The sequence below is a fragment of the Castor canadensis genome, chromosome X (assembly GCF_047511655.1).
Source record: "Castor canadensis chromosome X, mCasCan1.hap1v2, whole genome shotgun sequence".
In the NCBI taxonomy this organism is placed as follows: Eukaryota; Metazoa; Chordata; class Mammalia; order Rodentia; family Castoridae; genus Castor; species Castor canadensis.
In genome coordinates, this window is record NC_133405.1 from 120901925 (window position 1) to 120910053 (window position 8129).

Sequence of the window (8129 nt, forward strand, 5' to 3'; positions counted from 1 at the left end):
GCTGGTCTGTTTGTAATTGTACTTTTGGTCCTACCATGAGTTCAAGTTCTACAGTCAAGACTATGAAGACTAACCATGGAAAGCCTTCCACTAGACCACTGGAATAGCCTTTTAAGTAATTTTTAGTACATGAAATTTCATAAAGTTTTTACTAGATAATTACACTTCCTGATTTTGTAATTAGTGGAAGTACATGCAATTACATAATAATTATGATAGTAATTACGTAATTAAGATGTATAATTATGTAGTAAAAAACATCATGGAAATAAAACCATCTACTGTGTAAGCACAATACATTTTAAAAGTAAATTCACTAGCTTGACTGTTTAAAAATACTATTCTTCAAAATAAAGTGATTAGTTCACATTATAATCTAACTGCTTGAAAATAGTTTAATATTTTTCTCTCATTGGTAAGAGAAGTATATTTTTTAAGTACATGAAAGACAATCTTATCAGGTTCTTCCCACTCTCACCACTCAAAAAATGACAATATGTTTTGCAAATGAAGACCACCAACCACTGCTTTATCACTAGATACTTCAACATTGGTGTCCTTGTTTGTGTTTCAATACTTATAACTACAAAAGGGAAAAGGAACCTGCTCACTGCAAAGACAGTAAATGATTTTATAAAACAAGTCACATGTCTGTCGACAGGTAACACCTTTAGGTCGCTATGTACACTGAAATGCAAAGGTTGAGTGGGTATTTATGGAAATGGGCTCAAAGAAAAGGCACATAATTAGAATCTGGAAGTTTGTTGCCCAAATATATGGCAACATTCATACACTACTTTAGTTATCCTGAAGAGGATGGCAGGAGATGAACAGAGACATGACACTTCTACTTAATGGTAAAGCATTTAAAGTGACAATTTCCTGGAAAATGTAATTTCTCTTCTGTTATACTGTAAAGTCATCTTTAATTAAAAACAAAATAAAAATGAAAACAAAATGGGCAGTACTCTGAAAAACAAAGCAATGAGTCAGGGCTCCATGCTACTATTGAAAAATAACATTGTCATTATTACTGTAGTAAGCATAAAACAGCACATAAAAGTCATTGACAGTAGGAAAAGTGAATCTCAAAGTAAACTTTTTAGTAGTGAAATGTAAGAAAAAGAATCTTGTTTCCATTTAAAAAATCTAGTTCAAGACCTTGAAATCTTCACAAACATGTTAAATGAATGTTGTAAAATGCAGCCCAGGATGTAGTGATTGGATGAAACTTCACTCTGGGCCCATATAAAGAGGCCCTTATATGAAGTGGGTGTAGGACTACATTCCAGTTCTCTCTTTTAGAAGCCACTAATCTTGAGAAGCTGAAAGCTATTTTGAAAATCCTAATTTATGTCTCCCTTGTTCCTTCCAGTTAAGAAGAAACAAAGTGAAAGAGCTCATGCTTTCCTGCTTTTGTCCCTTCTCCTAGCCCTTGTCAGGTCATTAAATTTTTAGCTTAATTACAGAAAATATTTCAAAAGACCAGGATGTAATGCAAATTCTACCATAACCCTGAGCAGGCCTTCATCTGAATGTTTTACCAAAAGGTGGGCTTAATCAATGAGTGAATAAAATGGAAGTAGATTTTAGTTATTAAGAGGGGAAAATGTCTTAGATTGGTGATTTCCAAACTTTAATATGACTAGGAATCCCTGGGGATCTTGTTAAACCTTGGAGGCCTATGCAGTCTGGGAGGACTGAAACTTTGCATTTTGAATAGTCATTTTAAGCTGAGTAAAATTATTTCTTTGTAAAATTTTAGTACTTCTAGTTTTTCTTCTTATGAAAGCAGTAGTATGCAGAGTATGTAACTTAGAAATTACATAAAAGTATAAAGGACAAAATAAAATTTATCTATAATCCACCCAGAGATAATGACTATAAAAATTCTAGTGTTCCTTATTATTTTTTCCACAAATTAAGAGTCACAATAGTTACCTAGTTCTGTACTTCACCATTACATTGTATTTCCTCATGTCATTAAAGATTAGCAACAAAAAACTCCCACTTTTCTTTTTTTTTGGTAGTACTGGGGATTGAACTCAGGGCATTGAGCTTGCTAGGCAAGAGCCCTACCATGTGAACCACACCCCCAGTCCTTTTGCTTTTAGTTTGTTGAATAAGGTCTCACACTGTTGCCTAGGCTAGTTTACAACTGTGATCATCCTGTCTCCATCTCCTGGGATTATGAGTATACGTCATCATGCCTGAAATCTTTTTTTAAAAAACTAGTGTATAATATTTGTATAAAGAAGTTTCATTGTGACGTGTCCAAAACTCCCAGTTATCTGTTTTCAAAATTCTTTTTTTGGGGCAGTATTGGGGCGTGAACTCGGTTTTATACTTGCTATGCAGGCACTCTACTGCTTGAGCCACACCTCCAGCCCTATTTTCAAATTTTTTCTATATATTCCTATAATCACTTCAAATCATAAACAGGTAACTAACTATGCCCTGAACTGCCTACCATAAAAGTTAGAACCTCCTACCATAAAAACTCCCTTAATCAACGAAATGGTTTTTTAAAAAAAGCAACTCAGAGTATTATTTGTAAGAAAATAAAATTAAAGGAAAATCAAGTTTAAGTTACCTACCTCAAAATCTATTTCACAAAGAAAATTGTTTGTCACAACTATAAAAGATATAATTTTAAGAAGAGCAAATATGCTTGAGTGAATTTGTTTACTTTTCTATGTATTTGGTAAGTGTGAATTGTTTTGTGTATACTTTACCTGGTAGTAGTTATTAAAAGTGGAGAAAAGGCTGTCTCCAAAATTCAATAATAGTTTTTCAGTGATATAACTCAACACATGGGCTTAAAAAAGTGGCACAAGAATACATGGGACAGACAGGCACTCTCTGACACAGCTTTGTTTTTAATACCTGGAGAGGATTTAACAAAGCAAATCCTAAGAATGTCAACTAACTGAGACTCCAGGGGTTCTTTACTACTTTTCATTCCAGTACTTCTACCAACAATGAAACTCTCCTGCTTTGGCTTTAGCAGTTTGGGAAATATCGCGGAAATCCTGAACACCAAACTGGACTTACCTTGAGACCCTCAGAAATCTGCAAATTCCAGCCCATGCCTATAATCCTAGTTACTTGGGAGGCTTCGATCTGGAAGATCACAGCTGGTGGTTCAAGGCAAGCCCAGGCAAAAAGTTAGCCACCTGTCATCCCAAGCTTTGTGGGAGGCCAAAATCAGGAGGATTACAATTCAAGGCTAGTCTATGCAAAAAAGTTTGTAAGACTCCCCATCTCAATGGAAAAAAGCTGGGCATGGTGGTGTGTACTTGTCATCCCAGCGACTCCAGGAAGCTTAAAATAAGACTGCAGTTCTGGCAAGCCTAGCCAAAATCAAGACCCTCTCTCCTGGTTTAAACTCTTATCCTCTTTTTTGAGACTTCTTCACTTCCTCCCCAACTAGCTAGCTATTGTCTTTCTTTTGGAGACCATTTTCTAAGAAGTAATACAATTGTTACCACTTCAAGGGTGTAACTATTCAGCTGATGATGAGCAGAGGACTGGACCCTGGGGCAGTGTGAGTGAGGAGCAGCTAGCTTGGATAACTCACTAGGTAAGTGACTTGATAGTCATTTAGTTTAATTCAAATGTAGCAAAATGACAGACACATGTCACTTGCCTTCAGGATCACTGGCAACAAGTTGAAGTGACACATTCAATCTGCAAATGTCAAGGAACTTTCATAACTTTAATTTATGTCACCTGAGTCAAGCCAAGCACTACAGAGGATTCTAAAACTCAACCTAAAATTGTCCTCCAGTTATGGACAGAATTTTCCCCTAGGACTAATTACTTCAAAATCCTTGAAATTGTGTGTGTGACTTTATTTTACACTAAAAATTTTTCACCAAATATTTAGTGAGCTGGCAATAAGATACAACCCTCCATCTCAATGACCATCATGAAAGAGAAAATAAAACAATTCAGGATGAGAAGGGTACTCAAAAAGGTCATATGGGAACTCAAAGGAAGGAAACATTTACAGATCTCAATTTCTTTTTTGGCGGTACTAAGGTTTGAACTCAGGGCTTTGTACTCGCTAGGCAGGTACTCTACCATTTGAGCCACACCACCAATTCATAACTCAATTTCTTCATCAAGCAGAATCCACTGCTTCCTCACTGGGCTGTTGTGAGGACTTGCCCTTATGCATGTGAAAAGACAAAGTACCCTACAAAGGAACAGCCTAGTTCTGGGTGGCACTAACAGAAATAAGAAATACCTGCAGGCATCATCAGACATAAAGGAAAGACAGAAAGAAGAGGTGACATCAAAAAGCTGGTACGGTTAAGGGGAAAAAAAAGGTGAAGAAAGCAAATGAGACCAAAGCTCAAGAGAAATAAAAGTCAGATTTTTCACCTGGTTGAGAGTCCAAAGAGCACAGCAATCGGTACAGGTGCAGCTGAGGAGGTTGGGGAACAAGAGGCTGCCCCACAGCTTTGTGAAAAATGGGTGACTGTTTCTTCAAGATCTGAGGAGACTCCTGTTGAGAAGTCAGGCTTCCTAACATGCTACTTGTAAGGCTAAATCACCATGTTTTAACTCCTGTGCTGCAATTGTAATTCCTTTCTTCAACAGAGTCCTAAACTCTAGTGTTCCAATTCTGGCAGACAAATGCAACATGTTCAAAGGGGCTTTAGAAAAATTTACCACGGAGACCATCTGTTATGGTATGATACCGAAGTAGGATTGAAGCCCTAACCCTTTGTGCCTTAGATAATGACTATATTTGAGTTAAAATGAGGTTTTTAGGGAGGGTCCTAATCCAGTATGACTGGTATCATAATAAGAAAAGGAAATCAGGGCTGGGGGCATGGTTCAAATGGTAGAGCATCATCCTAGCAAGAGTGAGGTCCCGAGTTGAAACCTCAGTCTTGCCCCTCCACTCCTTGCAAAAAAAAAGAAAGAAAGAAAAGAAAATTAGGTGCAGGGTGAAGACACAGGGTAAAAATGGCCATCTGCAAAGCCAAAGAGAGAGAGGCCTCAGAAGACACCAACTCTTGAGCTCAGACTTCTAGCTACCATAACTGTGAGGTAATAGTTTTCTGTTGTTTAAGTCACCCAGTCTGTGGTACTTTGTTACAGCAGTCCTAGCAAACTAACACACCATCCCACTACAAATAGCTGACACAGAGGAGATAAGCATCTGGTAAGAGAGAACAGGAACAGAAAAGAAGTTTCTGTCTAGAAATAAACAAAGACCCTGAAGTGAAAGGGCAGTTAGTGGCGCCCTTGCTTTGCTTCCAAAGCAATTTGACCAGGTTGGTGGTGATACTCAGGCCATACTTAGCTGTTGCTGAATCTGTCTTTTCCCAACACACTCTAAGCTCCTTCAGGGCAGAGAGTATTAGCCACCCATCTTGCTTCATCTGACACAGGGATGGCACTCAACACATAACAGCATCTATATGTGTATATTGTTTTTACTGTTGCTGAATAAACAACAAAAAAGGGTTCAGCTGAGAAAAGTAAAAGACTTTTTCTCTCCTACATTTGTAAGCAGGCTTAATCTAGGCAACTGGGCAAAGATTTGAAGTGATTCAGGTTTCCCTAAACTATTCCTACTCAGGCCAAGGCACCACGGGATGAGGCAGTCAAATAGGACCATTTCGTGCTGCCATCCTGGAAATGGATTTTTACTTCCTATATTGTCACAGTGTTCTTCTAAAACCGCCTTTGGATCCATTATGCCATCTGTGTACATTCTGGAGCAAGTACAATAATAATGTAAAAGTCCCACAGAAATAAGATTTTTAAAATGTTATGTAGTTATAGTGAACATGCAGTAAACACTTCACCAAAGTGAATAACAGTCCTTTACCATTTTAAAGGAAAGAGAAAAATACCAAATGGGGTTAATTCACATTATGGACTAATGGCCTATAAACTTTCATTTGAAAGCAGAGCACATAAAAAGCTTTGACACAGCTACTTTTCACTCTAAAAATAAATAAACCTCTTTCAAATAATTTGTATGTGTTTTTTCCAAGTCAAATCGCCAAGTTTCAAACAAAAATTAAAACTACCATCCTGTTACAACCCTTAAAATATGAGCTTTATAATGGAAACAGTAAAACAATCTTAGAGAAGGAAATGTTGCTAGGTACTGACAGTAAAGAAGAGTCTACAGCAATACTTCACACACCAGCTACAGGACACTTGTTGACAGATGATAGATACTTGGATTCCATTCTCAATGACACAACTGTGTAATGACTGTCATTTTTTCACAAAACTTTTGATGTTAACATCTATTGGTGTTCTAGCCTTGGTCCAAATTAAATAAATATATTTACCCTCTGGTTCTCACAGATTTTAAATTCATTTTTTATAGCAGGTCTCCCTTGAATAACAAATTAGCAGACAGAATTTCACTCCAGCTGATAAAATGAAAAGTGATTTTTATACACATTATATTAATTTACATTTATGGAATTTCCCCCCTATAATTGTTCTCCTCTGGACTACAAGAAACTCTTGTTCCTCAATTTTCCCCTACGGAGTACACCTTGTATTAAATTCTCTTTTATTTAGAACCCATTCATCTGATTGTTCAGAGTGCTCAGGACAGGGTTTCTCAAACTTGGTTACCCATCATAATTATCTTTAGAGACTTTCTGAAAAAATATGGCTTCCTGAGTTTTACCCCTTACCTTCTGAATTTGAATTTTTAATATGCCCAAAGCAACTCAGTAAACAGTTTATCAGATGTCAGGTGGTAGGAAACCTCTGCTTGTGGACTTCTGGTAAACATGACCCAGAGTTTCAGTTTAGATCCCATCATTAACAATACCCTGATACCACATAGCATTACTGCATGATCTGACAATGACCGCATAAATATTGGCTAGCATACTTCTTCCTAAACTATAATTTAGGAATAATAAAGAAGCAGAAGGAAACTCAAAGAACAATGTATTCAAAAGCTAAAATTCAATAAATAAAACAAAAGGGTTCTTGGAACACTTCACCAAGCTCCTTCTGTCAGATACATACATTTCATACTCTTCCTGTTTTATTTTATTTAGTCTTCAGTCATGTAAAAGAGCCTGTCAATAATTCACTTAGTGACTTTTTTTGTCTTGACCTGCTGAGTAGTTATTTATTAGAAGTAAAGAACAACAACAAAAAGTATTCCAGTCCTTCAACTTTTAAAATGGGACTACAGTAAACTGTGTGAATATACAGATCCTGACTACTTTCCTGTATGCCAAGCAAGAAGCTTCAAGTGGATACCCCATTCCCTCCTATTTTTGGGGGGAAGCCAAGTGTACTTGGCTTTCCAGATCTGTTTTTTCCCAGTGGCTTACCAGATGTTTTTTTCCTAGTGACTTTCCAGATCTTTTTTCTCCATGTCTCCAAGAATCACTGAACTTTTTGAAAACTGCTGAGCATGAGACACCAATTTGGTTTCTCAGAAAAGAATTTTAGGGATGTATGGAAGAGGATTCTATCTGCAAGGAGTCTACAAACATCTAGCAAACAACCTAGGATGGCTAGATTTAGAAAGAAGTAATGGGGGAGCAGGTTCTAATATACTGATATATAGCCAGAAAGAGGCAACGGACCCGATAAAATAGACAATTCTGATTTTTATCAGAGAATCAGTACTTAATTTTCCTAATTCATAACCACCTTTAAGGAAAAGTCCCTGGGAGCAAAAGAAGAACAGCTATTAATGATATTACAAGTATATATGTCTAGATATGTCATGTACAGAAGTTCTAAAACTTAGTTACTAATGAACAGAAGGAATTTCTTCTTTATATAAACTTTAGTAATTCATGGAAAATATGTTGTGGAGATAGCCCAAGTCCTTGCTGAACATGTCTTCTAATAGTTTTAAAATGCTTTATTATCCAAGGACAGAAAAGCCAAGTAAATTGAGGCATTAAAAATAATTTCTAGCCTATCTTATAGATAGAAAAAGTGAAGTTATTTATGACTAAAATTGAAAACAGACCAAATCAAGGGCCACATAGGGATTCTTATGTGAGAAAATCTTGCAATATTTGTAGGTTTTTGTATGCTGTAGAGGTTGCCTCCAGCCCTAATACCGACCAACAAAATGCTGAATTGGTATTCGCTGACAAACAACA

The 8129-nt window shown here is 36.6% G+C and overlaps 1 protein-coding gene across 4 annotated transcripts in view; it reads right to left on the bottom strand.

Moving 5' to 3' along the window:
* Positions 1-8129, bottom strand: part of Pola1 (DNA polymerase alpha 1, catalytic subunit) — a 283414-nt gene that overhangs the window by 54140 nt on the left and 221145 nt on the right. The window lies entirely within an intron of this gene.